Consider the following 17,178-nt stretch of genomic DNA (forward strand, 5'->3'; position numbering starts at 1 on the left):
GCAAGTTTTGCATAGGTTATGAGATGCAGTTCAGAAGAAACAGCACAAGTGGTTGGGAAAATGGTCTGTATCATGATAATACTCAGAGTCACTCAGAACTTGTGCAGCAAATTCCTCTCCACCAGACTTCCTGTCACTGTCCAACCACTGTATTCATCAATCTCATTCTGAGTAACTTTTGGCTGTTCCCTAGGCTGAAAATGAGTTTCAAGTGGATGAATTTCACAACTACAAAGGATATCAAATCAAATGCAACAAATGAACACTTAAATAGCCAAAAAGAAATCCTCCAATGGTGTCTCCAACAATGGCAGGATCAATAGGAAAGTGTGTGTGCGTGCACACTCTGAAGGACGCTACTTTGAAGATGACTAAGTAAATGTTTCCATATGTCTAGCCATTACAGTGCTATACCATAATTCCAAAAACTTTTTGATTGCCTGTACAACATATTTCCTCATTGCATACACAGCATATTTTACAATAATAAAACAAATGAAAATGCCATACTAATTGTTTTAAGCTAATTTTTAGTTTGTTTATCCAAAAAATGATAAAATGTCAAAAATCTTTCCCATATTATATATTTATCAGACTGCACTAGAAGTCAAAAAAGTCATTGGTTCCACACCTGTCTCAAGATATGATTGTAAGCTAAACAATATGGATTATGCTCAAATGATTCCCTTACTATCATTATGAAGAATTCTTGAAATGCAATGTACTATGCTTTTTACACTACTGATTCAGCAGCTGAAAATTGCACTGTGTGATGAAATTAAATCACTTTTAGAGACATTAAATACCATCACAAACTATATTCAGTCTGAATGATGAATTTCATTTATTTTGCATCTGATCACTATAAAAATGAGTAAATTTGGGAATATTCCAGGGCTGTGGAGTCGGAGTCGCAGAGTTTTGATGTTTTAGCCGGAGTCAGAGTCAGTTGGTAAGAAAAAGTTGGAGTCGNAAATCATCGTCAAATTCTTCCAGATCCTTTTCGTACCACAATTTATCAACCGATTTTAAATTCTTCACTGAAATAAACATATGATAAGAGATTAATTAGTGGACATCCAGATTAACAAACAAAGAACAAACCATCTTTTGATATTAAATGGCAAAAGAACCATGTATTAAGCCAAACATTGATTTAATTATAAGTTAGAATCCCATTAAAGGTTTTTATAGGTTCAATTTGCTTCCCATGTTATATTGAATTTACCATTTCAATTCATGTCACTCAAAATTGGCTAATGTGTAATACAGAACAGAAGGTATGTTCTTTGTAATTATATGTGTTATCTTAACAATTTAATGCTATGTAATAACCACATACATTTTTAAAAAATAGTTGACTGAGGGGCATTGTGGGCCAGAAATACATATCAACTAAAAAAGAATAAATAAAGGATAAAAAGCTGCCCAGTGTCTGACTGAATGCACTTTATCATGCTTATAAAACAAAGACATAGAACAACACTTATTAGTCAAATTAGTCAACAATTGTATCATCAAAACATATCAAAAATCTTTGGAAATCTGCAATCTCTTATTTAGAATTAATAATCTTAAAACACGTTGATACAAAAGATTTGACTGCCCATTCTCTCTAAGAACTTTTAAAGTATTTACCAACAAACAATATACATACGTATCTTGAAAATGTATGAAATATTTGATGTTTTGTCAACTCGTCGTCCAGTAGACTTGTTTTGGTTAAACCATTGGAAGTTGCGTTAAACAATTTGCATGTTCAAAAGAAATGTCTCTACCACTCTGACATTTGTAAAAGATAGTTTTTAACAAAATCAAAATATTTAAGTCCAAAGCCAAGAAGAATTATAGTTGATGGTATGGAAGTTATAAAGCCAAATGATCTTTACCAAAATTATTAGGCTACTAAGAATGTTTGGCTTTATTCAATTAAAATCAGATTACGAGTTGTTTATATATAAAAGTTATATTCAAGGTGGCCTATAACATTTGCATTTCCCCATCCAACAAACTTTACAAATACTTTATCTTAAATTTTGTCTTCGGCATTCACAAATCTGCAGTTGCGCAATCCGTATCTTGAATTCCATTTGATGTTATAGTCCTAAAATAACAGTGAAACGTGTCTGTAAACTTTAGACACCCCATATAATATCAACCAATTACAGTTACATTCTTAGCTGTAACTAATGCATCTTATTTTAATATGAAGGAACATGCGACAGTGATAAACGTTAAAATCAGATATATATGTAATATATAAATTAAAATAAATTTTTAAGAATTCTTCGAAGTCGATACGATACCTTCTCTAGCCAAAAAGTTTGTGGTCGGTTTTCTGACTCTAGTCGTCGATATTTTGCTGTTGGCAAAATCGTCCAATGTCACATCTGAAAAATTTAATTTATATTTAAATAGTGACTTATTTTTAATGCAACCTTTAATATTAAAATATTCATATTAACAAAAATATATGTAGCATCATCACATACTTTAATGTCAAAATATATTAGTTTTTAAACTAAATCTAGTTCACAAATTAATAATTTAGTAACATAAAATGAGAGATTACCAAATACAGTTTAAAGCAGAAATTCTCAAAGTATGGCCTTGAGAACGCACTGCATATTACGTGGATTAACCTAATCATTTTCCAAAATACAATTCCATGCTGTTTAGACAGAAAAAGAACATATTCACACACTGCATTCTCTCTCATGTTAGGTTACTGGATAGACAAACTATTTTGACATATAATTTATCATCATCTAAGATGATATTTAGATAAGAAACAGACAAGGACGATTTGCAATTTTCTGTGACTTAATGTAAGTAGTCTGCAAATTGATTCCTTTGAAAACTTCTCATTTAATAAATACACTTTATAGTGTATTTATTAAATGAGAAGCCAAAGATTGGTCATTATTGTAATTCAACCAAAGCAGGCGTTGATATACTTGACAAATATATTACAAGATATACAGTAGAGCATCGATTATCCGACTCAATCAGGGACTTGGGTTGGTCGGATAACCGAAAAGAATGAAAAAAAATACATTATTAGTATAGTATATTAGTATATCCCATGTAATTAGTATATTAGTATATGGCTCTTAACCTACTTCGCATTGAATTTTCATCCATGTTAAGCATAACAAAATTAAAAAAAAAAAAATAATAATCATCACTATTGTATCGTTAAAAATTATTTTTAAATTATTTTGTTGTTCACAAAACAAACAACCACTCATAATTAGAAAATTAAGTCTCGTTTAAATACTGGCCTCCCTTTCATGGTTGAGCCAGTGTTGCCAGGTAAAACATACAAAAATTTAACAAAAATAATATTAAAGTAGCCAAGACATACCCAAATATTGTAGCGCCACATCACTAGCGGACATTTGAAATTTGCCGACTAGAACGGTCGGTTAACTGATGTGACAGTTAATCGGAGGTCGGATAATCAATGCTCTACTGAAGCTGTCAGTGTGAAACAAAAAGACGGCCAATGGCTGTTTTTTTTAATTTGATCGATGTAATCACTTATAATTCATATGTGCTTTATTGTGAGGCAAATGAAACTTGGGCCAAGAAATATCTAAAACATGAATCAGGTCAAAAAGTTTTTTCGGAAGTGTCTAGGCAAATTATTATGCCAGATCAACATGAAATACACAACTGAACGTTCCCAAGGTTTAGATAGCAGTTCAGTATCAGAACTAAACATATTTGGCTTTGAATGCAATCAAGTGCGAGCAATTTCAAGAGAAAGTTCAAAAGGAACCAAAAGGAAGCGCAACAAGGAATGCTATTAAAAATTTCCTAAAAAAGGGATATGCTTTCTATGTCCAAGATGTGAAGACAGAAAATATATGAAATCTTGAACAAAGTGCGTGAAATACATTTGCCCTAGACATACATCGAAAGAGGAATGATCTATTGTTAGAACATGTACTGAGTGCAATTAATTCAAATTTATAATAATTATTTTCAACAATAAAAACTGTTTTGAGTTCTAAAAGTTGAGTTATTTTAAAAATCCAAAATTATAGAAACGAACATATCAATAAAAAAATATATCAGCTTGGGATCAACTTCTAACCCCCCTCATCCACAATGCATACATTTTATTTAGAGTTGGAGTTGGTTACTGACCCCCCATGTGGTACACTTTTAGCATCCAGATGCAACTGTTAAAGTTCATAAACTTATGCTGCCAATTATTTTGGACTATATTAATGCTAATTTTAATCAATTGATATTTGACTTATAGATAAGCATTTCATACTTTAGTAAAGTTTCCATAAATAGTGAATCTTGACTCACTGGTTCCTCAAGGAACTCAAAAAACAATGTACCTTATGAACCGATGACTGGTGCCCAATGAAAAAAAACAAAAGAGAAAGTTCACCACTAACGTTTTCTAACTTCCCCGAGTTCTTCAGGTGTTAAAAAGAATTCTGATGGAACATAAAACATTTGGAATACGAATATTCAATGCATCATTCGAATCTGGAAGTATTTTGTAAAGAACAGTTAGTGAGAAGGATATTGGAAATGTTCTATCTAAATATAGCTATGAGATACACATGAAAACAGATCAGATATGCTTAAAAAAATTTGGTGGTTAGGAACCTGGAAATTACAGTTTTAAATTCAAACAGGAAAAAAGGATCAAAAGAGTTTAGTGTTTGACGGAATTTAGAATTTCCTTTGTGAAATCTGACTTCCGAAGATGAGCGAGAATTGTCTAAAATAAAAATCTCAAGTTTTTAAAAGCATTGATAATGTTCCAAATCAAGCAGAATTGTTGTGATAACATGCAGTGTGGTATGTAGTGGTAATAGTTAAATTACATTGTTGATTTTCATGAACAAAAGAAAAATTAATTTCAATCAGTTTGTAAAAGTCAATGCTGATTAAATAAACACATCATTTTACTACCTGCATACGTGCACCAGCCAAAGTAATGCGAGAAACTATGAGACAATTTCCCCTAGCAGTCACCAACACGTATTGTAGAACACATTTATGATTAAAAATTATTTGTTTCTTTGATGTTCATTGTTTATTCTTTCACAAACAAGCAAATTTTAACTTCATAAATACGAAAAAAATTGTGGCAAATACTAAACTACCAAAATGAAGCTTATATTTTGTATCTGTAAGCGAAAGAGAAACTAAAATTATAATACATCCTGTTGATCAATAATCCTGTCAATTATACACAAATAACTGATAAAATATATCCAACGTCTTGCAAATCAACATTCAAAATGGTTAAAAATTATAATGCAAAACTGAAGATAAATTTGATGCATCTAGTGGCAACTCTTGTGTGTAGTTTGCACTCTTAAAGTGACACTCTATTGTCATCAGTCTAATATTATTGCATAGTTTGTTGGTGAAAATCATATCTACATTAAAAAAAAGAGTAAAATGATCACCAGTATGCTTAAACATTGATGTATTTGGTGCATTCACCAAACTTCCCTTGGTAATATGAATTGTAGCTATGAATATGCTTGAATATAAATGCATTGTTCACAGGATAACACACTAATGACATTTGCTAACAAACTGTCCAATAATACAGATAATGAATGCCAGCTATACAACTGCATAAGTGCAAAGTACATATATACATTGCTGCAGGACGTATCCAAATTTCTTCGGTGTCACATTATGATTTTTATGGATTTTTCAATGTCACGTTGCAGGACTTTTGATACACCTTGAATAAATATATCAAGAAATCATTTAAATTATTAGAAAAGCTTTATATAAACAAGAATCAGACAAATTATTATTGATAAAATTCTAATACCAAGAACATTAATCATGGATATGCATATGAAATTATTCACAAGAGACTCAAAGATTCATAAAGTCTGTACTTAATGGGTTCCACAACAACTAACAAACAAGTGTAAAGAGAATTGATTGTTGATCTGTCAATGTTTATTGAAATGCTACTGCAAGGATAATGATGCCTTCTCGAAAAGAAGCTTAATTGGAGGTGGAACAATAACGTTTCATTATGAGTCAGAGAATAAATGCCCAAGTATGAAATAAAAGTTTCATCATTTGCCTATCAGGAAAAAATTCAAAATGCATAAACAGTAAGGAAGGTAATACTTATTGTTTTTGGGACTTGAAACAGTGATATTGGAGAACATTATCTTGAGTATTGAAACAATGAATAATACTCAGTACTGTAAAATTCTTTGTGAAAAAACTGAAACCTACAATACAAAGCAAATGTTGAGATCTGTCATTCTTTGTACAATGCACATCATCACATCATTAAAACAGTCAAAAGTCTTAAAAACCCGAAGTTTGAGAAACTGGATCATCTATCTCACAGTCCTGATCTCTCCTCCTTGGATTATCATCTTTTCGACCACCTTAAAGATGCTTTAGGAAGTTGTCAATTTGTTTCAGACCATGACATCTGAGCAGTGCATTCCAAGCTTGTCTTTCAGCCTAAATCTTTCTTTTCTGACAGGATTCAAAAGCTTGTGGACAGATGAAACAAATGAGCCAAGGAGTAGGGAGACTATGTTAAAAAAATAAAGTTGTCTGTTGTAATGAAGTCTACAAAAAAATTGCAAATAATTTCTGACTTATGCTCATAATTTATAAACAATACTACTACCTCAACTGCCATATAACATTGGGCTATATACTGGCAGTAATAATTATAAATTACTAATAAATTTGACCATAGAGTGAGGCATTAGGTGCCATCTCATATTAAATTTAATAATTATAATTTAAATATTTTTTAGATTAAACTGGAAGAAAAGAATCAGCACAGACTGGGACTCCAACCTGAAACTCCCGCTTGCCGTACCGACGCATGCCAATTATGCTACTCGGACCTCCAGTCTGATCTCCTCTTCCAGTATAATTAACATTACAATATACGCATTGTCGGTTATATCATAATTTATTAGTAACTTATAATTATTATTGCCAATACGTAGCCCAATGTTATACGGCAGCTGAGGTAGTATTATTGCAATGTATCAAATTTTGCAAGATGTTTATAATTGATAAACATTATATTCTCGGAGATAGTTTAATGTGTTAGCAATGTCAAGAATTTTTCAGTATTTAATCTTTTAATTTTTACTGAATGATTATTTAAACACAGCATCACAATTTTTAGGTATTTCATAAGTATTACAGATTTGTATCTTGATCTGGCACATCTGTTAATATGGGAAGAAAGTAAATTGATTTATTCTGATAGACAAGTTTTCATATATAATAAAAGGAGGGAGAGAAAGAAAGAGAACAAAGCATGTAAAATGACTTTCTTCAATTGCAATATACTGTAAATTACATTAAAAAATTGCCAGGACAAATTCACATTTAGAAAAAATATATTTCTTTCTGGAAAGAAATATATTTTTTCTAAATGTGAATTCGTCCTGGCAATTTTTTAATGTAATTATTAATTTTATGATTGTGTTGGTCGCCACTAGAGTACTTTTTAACTTATTTACATTGGATGGCAGACATATAGCCTAAAATAAAAGGTCGGTTTCGCTGCAGATTTGTTATTGCCTCTATAAAGTGTGTGAAAGGACAGAAGGATTTGGACTCTATTGTATATATAGTTCGGAAAGAAATATATTTTTTCTAAATGCAATATACTGTCTTAAATGATCCACAAAATTATCAAAATCTTGGAACATATGAAAATGCTGATTTCTAGTAACAGTTTCATCTTGAATATCATGCTTTAGCTTCTGGTCAATTTGTACATCATATAAATAAAACTTGATATCCTGTAAGATTGTCCCAAGTACTTGTATATCCAAAGAGGATCTACCTCTTTGGATATATTAGATGGGGACCATTTTATAACTGGAAAGTCACATTTATTTCAGGAAGATATTTTAAAGCTGCATACTGTATTGCAAATTGCAGAAGTTTATACATTATTAATAAGTTAACATTAACATAACAAGTTTGCATTATACATAATTTATATACGTATGTGTGTGGGCAAAAAGTTCCTAGAATTGTGATATAACACTGTAATGATAGGACATAAGAAAACACTTATCTAATTACCTTCAAAGTAGGACTCTTCAACATGTACATGCATGTATGCATACACACTTGTCCCACCAATCCTACCATTGTTGGAAATTCAATAGGAAAGCTTCTTTTGAAACATTCAGGAATTTGGCTGTCGAATTCATTGTATTCTTTGATATAGATAGTGCAGTGTACCATGAGTTCTTATCATCTGTACAGTGTTACTGATAATTTCTACATGCAAGTTTTGCATAGGTTATGAGATGCAGTTCAGAAGAAACAGCACAAGTGGTTGGGAAAATGGTCTGTATCATGATAATACTCAGAGTCACTCAGAACTTGTGCAGCAAATTCCTCTCCACCAGACTTCCTGTCACTGTCCAACCACTGTATTCATCAATCTCATTCTGAGTAACTTTTGGCTGTTCCCTAGGCTGAAAATGAGTTTCAAGTGGATGAATTTCACAACTACAAAGGATATCAAATCAAATGCAACAAATGAACACTTAAATAGCCAAAAAGAAATCCTCCAATGGTGTCTCCAACAATGGCAGGATCAATAGGAAAGTGTGTGTGCGTGCACACTCTGAAGGACGCTACTTTGAAGATGACTAAGTAAATGTTTCCATATGTCTAGCCATTACAGTGCTATACCATAATTCCAAAAACTTTTTGATTGCCTGTACAACATATTTCCTCATTGCATACACAGCATATTTTACAATAATAAAACAAATGAAAATGCCATACTAATTGTTTTAAGCTAATTTTTAGTTTGTTTATCCAAAAAATGATAAAATGTCAAAAATCTTTCCCATATTATATATTTATCAGACTGCACTAGAAGTCAAAAAAGTCATTGGTTCCACACCTGTCTCAAGATATGATTGTAAGCTAAACAATATGGATTATGCTCAAATGATTCCCTTACTATCATTATGAAGAATTCTTGAAATGCAATGTACTATGCTTTTTACACTACTGATTCAGCAGCTGAAAATTGCACTGTGTGATGAAATTAAATCACTTTTAGAGACATTAAATACCATCACAAACTATATTCAGTCTGAATGATGAATTTCATTTATTTTGCATCTGATCACTATAAAAATGAGTAAATTTGGGAATATTCCAGGGCTGTGGAGTCGGAGTCGCAGAGTTTTGATGTTTTAGCCGGAGTCAGAGTCAGTTGGTAAGAAAAAGTTGGAGTCGGAGTCGGTAGATTTTTACGCGACTTCCACAGCCCTGGCAGGGCTGTTGAGTCGGAGTCAGAGTCGGAGCCGGAGTCATGGAGTTTTGGTGTTTTAGCCGGAGTCAGAGTCGGATGATAAGGAAAAGTCGGAGTCGGTAGATTTTTACACGACTCCACAGCCCTGGAATATTCACAAAAATGTCAATTATATCAGGAATTGCTGTAAATCTTGGTACCATTTTGTACATTTCAAGAAGAAAATACAGCTATTTAAAGCAGAGGTTCTTAACCAGGGGCACAGAGACCTCTTGGGGTGCGTGGTAAGATTTTAGGGAATCCATGCGCTTGGATTAGAAAAAATTAATTCATCTTTATTCTCCCTAACCTCTTACTGAAATCTAACATTTCCTTCAATTATGAATGTATGCAATAAATGCTTGTAATAGCTGTATATGTGGTCAACAATAAAAACAGCTATTTTTATATCCTATTATAATTGTTTCATTTCTCAAAATTGGCATGAAAATTAAAATATAAATCCATAATCCTTTTCTTTCTGATATAAACTTTATTGCAGATGCTGACTTAACCAAAGCTGAACTTATTGATCTTAGGACAAAAACCTTACTACAGTTGGAGTTTAACTCAAAAAGCCTTGCAGAACTCTGATATTCCCTAACAGAAACCTATCCTTATCTTATAACACCAACTATGGAAGCAAAGCTTCCATTTGCAACAATATTTCTTTGCAAATCAGGATTTTTAATACTTGTAACAATGGAAACAAAAAGTTGAAATCGATTAGATGACCAATATGACATGCGTTGCCTCGTCAAATACCACACCACAGTTCAATGTTCTGATTAAAGATAAACAACAACAATCTTCACACTGACGTGTCTTTCAAAAAATATAATTTAAATTTAGCTTTCCTATAATTTAAATACAGGTAACCCCCGTATAAAATGGTAGTTACGTTCCAAAAAATTGCCGTGTTATGTGAATCCGTGCTATACGAAACAAAGAACTAATACGAAAAGGAGGGTTAGGTTCCAAAAATTAAAAAACATGCTAGTATATTTTCATAATTAAGATAAATATCTTCATTAAAATTTTTTTAAGTGATACATATTAATATAAATTAAACAATGTTTTCTTCNCTCACGTTAGGTTACTGGATAGACAAACTATTTTGACATATAATTTATCATCATCTAAGATGATATTTAGACGATAAGAAACAGACAAGGACAAGGGTGATTTGCAATTTTTCTGTGACTTAATGTAAGTAATCTGCAAATTGATTCCTTTGAAAACTTCTCATTTAAAGAAATATTTTAATTAGAGTCATTGTTATTAACTTGTTAACACTTGTAAAAGTAAATATTTTGTGTGCATCATCTCTAGTTTACTAGTAGCTTCACAAGTAATAGCTGCTAGTGACAAGGAGGATCATTTGAAATTCACAGTTGTGGGCTACCAGCATCACGATAATAATACAAGTATTAATAAAAGTAATGCTACAAAAGTTTTGTTCTTCACTTTGCCTGGAGGTGAGATAAAACCTGATAATGTTACGAAGCAGTACCGTCTCGACGATAACTTGCATTCGAGTCGAAACAGAATTTTGCCACTCGTTTCCAGAATGGTTGTCAATAGAGAAAACTTCTTATGCTAACACACATGCTTAAGCTACTTATAACTTCAACATACATTTATGGAACTTTATTGTTTATCTCCTTTCGAACATTGTCGACCACTCGCATTTCTGCTCAATTCGGTGGTCTCATTGCTTCACCCATTGAACTAACCTTGTTAGTGTAAGTTAAAGCTGATGAAAGCAAACTCAAAAACATAATTTTTTGATTAATTTATTTGCTGTAATGATGTTCTGGCATCTATTTAGCTATGCAGAATAATGTATGATGATGTTAAAATTGCATATCCAAGAAAGAAATGTGACAAATTTAGAATGTTAAAAACAAACTTTGTAAGCCAAGACATAGAGAAAACACGACCTTTGAATTTGTCACATAAATTCAAATTCACTGATTGCAAATTAAGATTTGGATGTCCAGTTGTCGCAAAGAGTGAGGTAAACATGGCGTGCACTTATTGCACGGTCCATGCTTGGGTATTAACAGTTGCATGCAAATGACGGGTCACCTCCTGATTCCAGCTCATATTTTTGTTTATATTATAGTCAAATATTAATTTTCAAATTTGTAGTTTTTTTTTTACTTTTATCCCCCTGGTTTGTGAATTCTTTGAGTATATTTGACAAAAATTCAGTAATTATAGTGGTTCCTATAAAAAAAAATCTGATGCTTTGCAATGGATTGTTGCTGCCGTGTGAATATTATTTTAATTTGAAGAATTGTAATCCTGACTATAGTAGTAACTATAAAGTGTATTTATTAAGTGAGAAGCCAAAGATTATTCATTATTATAATTCAACCAAAGCAGGTGTTGATACACTTGACAAATGTATTACAACATATAGCTGTCAGTGTGAAACAAGAAGACGGACAATAGCTGTGTTTTTTAATTCGATCGATGTAGTTGCTTATAATTTGTATGTGCTTTATTGTGAGGCAAATGAAACTAGGGCCAAGAAATATCTAAAACATGAATCAGGTCAAAAAGTTTCTTTGGAAGTGTTTAGGCAAATTATTATGCCAGATCAACATGAAATACACAACTGAACGTTTCCAAGGTTTAGATAGCAGTTCTGTATCAGAACTAAATGTATTTGACTTTGAATGCAATCAAGTGCAAGCAATTTCAAGAGAAAGTTCAAAAGGAACCAAAAGGAAGCGCAACAAGGAATGGTATTAAAAGTTTCCTAAAAAAAAAGATGCTTTCTACGTCCAAGATCTGAAGACAGAAAAGATATGAAATCTTGTACAAAGTGCGTGAAATACATTTGCCCTCGACATACATTGAAAGAGGAATGATGTATTGTTAGAACATGTACTGAGTGCAATTAATTCAAATTTATAATAATTATTTTCAACAATAAAAACTGTTTTGAGTTCTAAAAGTTGAGTTATTTTAAAAATCCAAAATTATAGAAACGAACATATCAATAAAAAAATATATCAGCTTGGGATAAACTTCTAACCCCCTCATCCACAATGCATACATTTTATTTAGAGTTGGAGTTGGTTACTGACCATCCCATCTGGGTTTTTATGGTACACTTTTAGCATTCAGATGCACTGTTAAAGATCATAAACTTATGCTGCCAATTATTTTGGACTATATTAATGCTAATTTTAATCAATTGAAATTTGACTTATAGATAAGCATTTCATACTTTAGTAAAGTTTCCATAAATAGTGAATCTTGACTCACTGGTTCCTCAAGGAACTCAAAAAACAATGTACCTTATGAACCGATGACTGGTGCCCAATGAAAAAAAACAAAAGAGAAAGTTCACCACTAACGTTTTCGAACTTCCCCGAGTTCTTCAGGTGTTAAAAAGAATTCTGATGGAACATAAAACATTTGGAATACGAATATTCAATGCATCATTCGAATCTGGAAGTATTTTGTAAAGAACAGTTAGTGAGAAGGATATTGGAAATGTTCTATCTAAATATAGCTATGAGATACACATGAAAACAGATCAGATATGCTTAAAAAAATTTGGTGGTTAGGAACCTGGAAATTACAGTTTTAAATTCAAACAGGAAAAAAGGATCAAAAGAGTTTAGTGTTTGACGGAATTTAGAATTTCCTTTGTGAAATCTGACTTCCGAAGATGAGCGAGAAATGTCTAAAATAAAAATCTCAAGTTTTTAAAAGCATTGATAATGTTCCAAATCAAGCAGAATTGTTGTGATAACATGCAGTGTGGTATGTAGTGGTAATAGTTAAATTACATTGTTGATTTTTATGAACAAAAGAAAAATTAATTTCAATCAGTTTGTAAAAGTCAATGCTGATTAAATAAACACATCATTTTACTACCTGCATACGTGCACCAGCCAAAGTAATGCGAGAAACTATGAGACAATTTCCCCTAGCAGTCACCAACATGAATTGTAGAACACATTTATGATTAAAAAGTATTTGTTTCTTTGATGTTCATTGTTTATTCTTTCACAAACAAGCAAATTTTAACTTCATAAATATGAAAAAAATTGTGGCAAATACTAAACTACCAAAATGAAGCTTATATTTTGTATCTGTAAGCAAAAGAGAAACTAAAATTATAATACATCCTGTTGATCAATAATCCTGTCAATTTTACATAAATAACTGATAAAATGTATTGAACGTCTTGCAAATCAACATTCAAAATGGTTAAAAATTATAATGCAAAACTGAAGATGAATTTGATGCATCTAGTGGCAACTCTTGTGTGTAGTTTGCACTCTTAAAGTGACACTCTATTGTCATCAGTCTAATATTATTGCATAGTTTGTTGGTGAAAATCATATCTACATTAAAAAAAAGAGTAAAATGATCACCAGTATGCTTAAACATTGATGTATTTGGTGCATTCACCAAACTTCCCTTGGTAATATGAATTGTAGCTATGAATATGCTTGAATATAAATGCATTGTTCACAGGATAACACACTAATGACATTTGCTAACAAACTGTCCAATAATACAGATAATGAATGCCAGCTATACAACTGCATAAGTGCAAAGTACATATATACATTGCTGCAGGACGTATCCAAATTTCTTCGGTGTCACATTATGATTTTTATGGATTTTTCAATGTCACGTTGCAGGACTTTTGATACACCTTGAATAAATATATCAAGAAATCATTTAAATTATTAGAAAAGCTTTATATAAACAAGAATCAGACAAATTATTATTGATAAAATTCTAATACCAAGAACATTAATCATGGATATGCATATGAAATTATTCACAAGAGACTCAAAGATTCATAAAGTCTGTACTTAATGGGTTCCACAACAACTAACAAACAAGTGTAAAGAGAATTGATTGTTGATCTGTCAATGTTTATTGAAATGCTACTGCAAGGATAATGATGCCTTCTCGAAAAGAAGCTTAATTGGAGGTGGAACAATAACGTTTCATTATGAGTCAGAGAATAAATGCCCAAGTATGAAATAAAAGTTTCACCATTTGCCTATCAGAAAAAAATTCAAAATGCATAAACAGTAAGGAAGGTAATACTTATTGTTTTTGGGACTTGAAACAGTGATATTGGAGAACATTATCTTGAGTATTGAAACAATGAATAATACTCAGTACTGTAAAATTCTTTGTGAAAAAACTGAAACCTACAATACAAAGCAAATGTTGAGATCTGTCATTCTACATACAACGCACATCACATCATTAAAACAGTCAAAACTTAAAAACCCAAAGTTTGAGAAACTGGATCATCTATCTCACAGTCCTGATCTCTCCTCCTTGGATTATCATCTTTTCGACCACCTTAAAGATGCTTTAGGAAGTTGTCAATTTGCTTCAGACCATGACATCTGAGCAGTGCATTCCAAGCTTGTCTTTCAGCCTAAATCTTTCTTTTCTGACAGGATTCAAAAGCTTGTGGACAGATGAAGCAAATGAGCCAAGGAGTAGGGAGATTATGTTAAAAAAATAAAGTGGTCTGTTGTAGTGAAGTCTACAAAAAAATTGCAAATAATTTCTGACTTACACTCATAATTTATAAACAATACTACTACCTCAACTGCCATATAACATTGGGCTATATACTGGCAGTAATGATTATAAATTACTAATAAATTTGACCCTAGAGTGAGGCATTAGGTGCCATCTCATATTAAATTTAATAATTATAATTTAAATATTTTTTAGATTAAACTGGAAGAAAAGAATCGGCACAAACTGGGACTCCAACCTGAAACTCTCGCTTGCCGTACCGATGCATGCCAATTACGCTACTCGGACCTCCAGTCTGATCTCCTCTTCCAGTATAATTAACATTACAATATAAGCATTGTTGGTTATATCATAATTTATTAGTAATTTATAATTATTATTGCCAATACGTAGCCCAATGTTATATGGCAGCTGAGGTAGTATTATTGCAATGTATCAAGTTTCGTAAGATGTTTATAATTGATAAACATTATATTCTCAGAGATAGTTTAACGTGTTAGCAATGTGAAGAATTTTTCAGTATTTAATCTTTTAATTTTTACTGAATGATTATTTAAACACACCATCACAATTTTTAGGTATTTCATAAGTACTATAGATTTGTATCTTGATCTGGCACATCTGTTAATATGGGAAAAAAGTAAATTGATTTATTCTGATAGACAATTTTTCATATATAATAAAAGGAGGGAGAGAAAGAAAGAGAACAAAGCATGTAAAATGACTTTCTTCAATTGCAATATACTGTAAATTACATTAAAAAATTGCCAGGACGAATTCACATTTAGAAAAAATATATTTCTTTCCGGAAAGAAATATATTTTTTCTAAATGTGAATTCGTCCTGGCAATTTTTTAATGTAATTTACAGTATATTGCAATTGAAGAAAGTCATTTTACATGCTTTGTTCTCTTTCTTTCTCTCCCTCCTTTTATTATATATGAAAAATTGTCTATCAGAATAAATCAATTTACTTTTTTCCCATATTAACAGATGTGCCAGATCAAGATACAAATCTATAGTACTTATGAAATACCTAAAAATTGTGATGGTGTGTTTAAATAATCATTCAGTAAAAATTAAAAGATTAAATACTGAAAAATTCTTCACATTGCTAACACGTTAAACTATCTCTGAGAATATAATGTTTATCAATTATAAACATCTTACGAAACTTGATACATTGCAATAATACTACCTCAGCTGCCATATAACATTGGGCTACGTATTGGCAATAATAATTATAAATTACTAATAAATTATGATATAACCAACAATGCTTATATTGTAATGTTAATTATACTGGAAGAGGAGATCAGACTGGAGGTCCGAGTAGCGTAATTGGCATGCATCGGTACGGCAAGCGAGAGTTTCAGGTTGGAGTCCCAGTTTGTGCCGATTCTTTTCTTCCAGTTTAATCTAAAAAATATTTAAATTATAATTATTAAATTTAATATGAGATGGCACCTAATGCCTCACTCTAGGGTCAAATTTATTAGTAATTTATAATCATTACTGCCAGTATATAGCCCAATGTTATATGGCAGTTGAGGTAGTAGTATTGTTTATAAATTATGAGTGTAAGTCAGAAATTATTTGCAATTTTTTTGTAGACTTCACTACAACAGACCACTTTATTTTTTTAACATAATCTCCCTACTCCTTGGCTCATTTGCTTCATCTGTCCACAAGCTTTTGAATCCTGTCAGAAAAGAAAGATTTAGGCTGAAAGACAAGCTTGGAATGCACTGCTCAGATGTCATGGTCTGAAGCAAATTGACAACTTCCTAAAGCATCTTTAAGGTGGTCGAAAAGATGATAATCCAAGGAGGAGAGATCAGGACTGTGAGATAGATGATCCAGTTTCTCAAACTTTGGGTTTTTAAGTTTTGACTGTTTTAATGATGTGATGTGCGTTGTATGTAGAATGACAGATCTCAACATTTGCTTTGTATTGTAGGTTTCAGTTTTTTCACAAAGAATTTTACAGTACTGAGTATTATTCATTGTTTCAATACTCAAGATAATGTTCTCCAATATCACTGTTTCAAGTCCCAAAAACAATAAGTATTACCTTCCTTACTGTTTATGCATTTTGAATTTTTTCCTGATAGGCAAATGATGAAACTTTTATTTCATACTTGGGCATTTATTCTCTGACTCATAATGAAACGTTATTGTTCCACCTCCAATTAAGCTTCTTTTCGAGAAGGCATCATTATCCTTGCAGTAGCATTTCAATAAACATTGACAGATCAACAATCAATTCTCTTTACACTTGTTTGTTAGTTGTTGTGGAACCCATCCCA

The 17,178-nt window shown here is 31.6% G+C and overlaps 1 long non-coding RNA gene across 1 annotated transcript in view; it reads right to left on the reverse strand.

Annotated features, from left to right (window-relative positions):
- Nucleotides 1–973: 973 nt before the first annotated feature.
- Nucleotides 974–17,178, reverse strand: part of LOC111632252 — a 20,567-nt gene continuing 4,362 nt past the window's right edge. Inside the window, exons 2-3 of the long non-coding RNA XR_002757831.1 lie at nt 2,307–2,390; nt 974–1,040 (exon numbers count right to left, since the gene is read on the reverse strand). This is a non-coding gene — a long non-coding RNA (uncharacterized LOC111632252). The remainder of the gene's footprint in view (nt 1,041–2,306; nt 2,391–17,178) is intronic.

Source organism: Centruroides sculpturatus, unplaced genomic scaffold (assembly GCF_000671375.1).
Source record: "Centruroides sculpturatus isolate CEXI.00-Female unplaced genomic scaffold, Cexi_2.0 scaffold709, whole genome shotgun sequence".
Lineage (NCBI taxonomy): Eukaryota > Metazoa > Arthropoda > Arachnida > Scorpiones > Buthidae > Centruroides > Centruroides sculpturatus.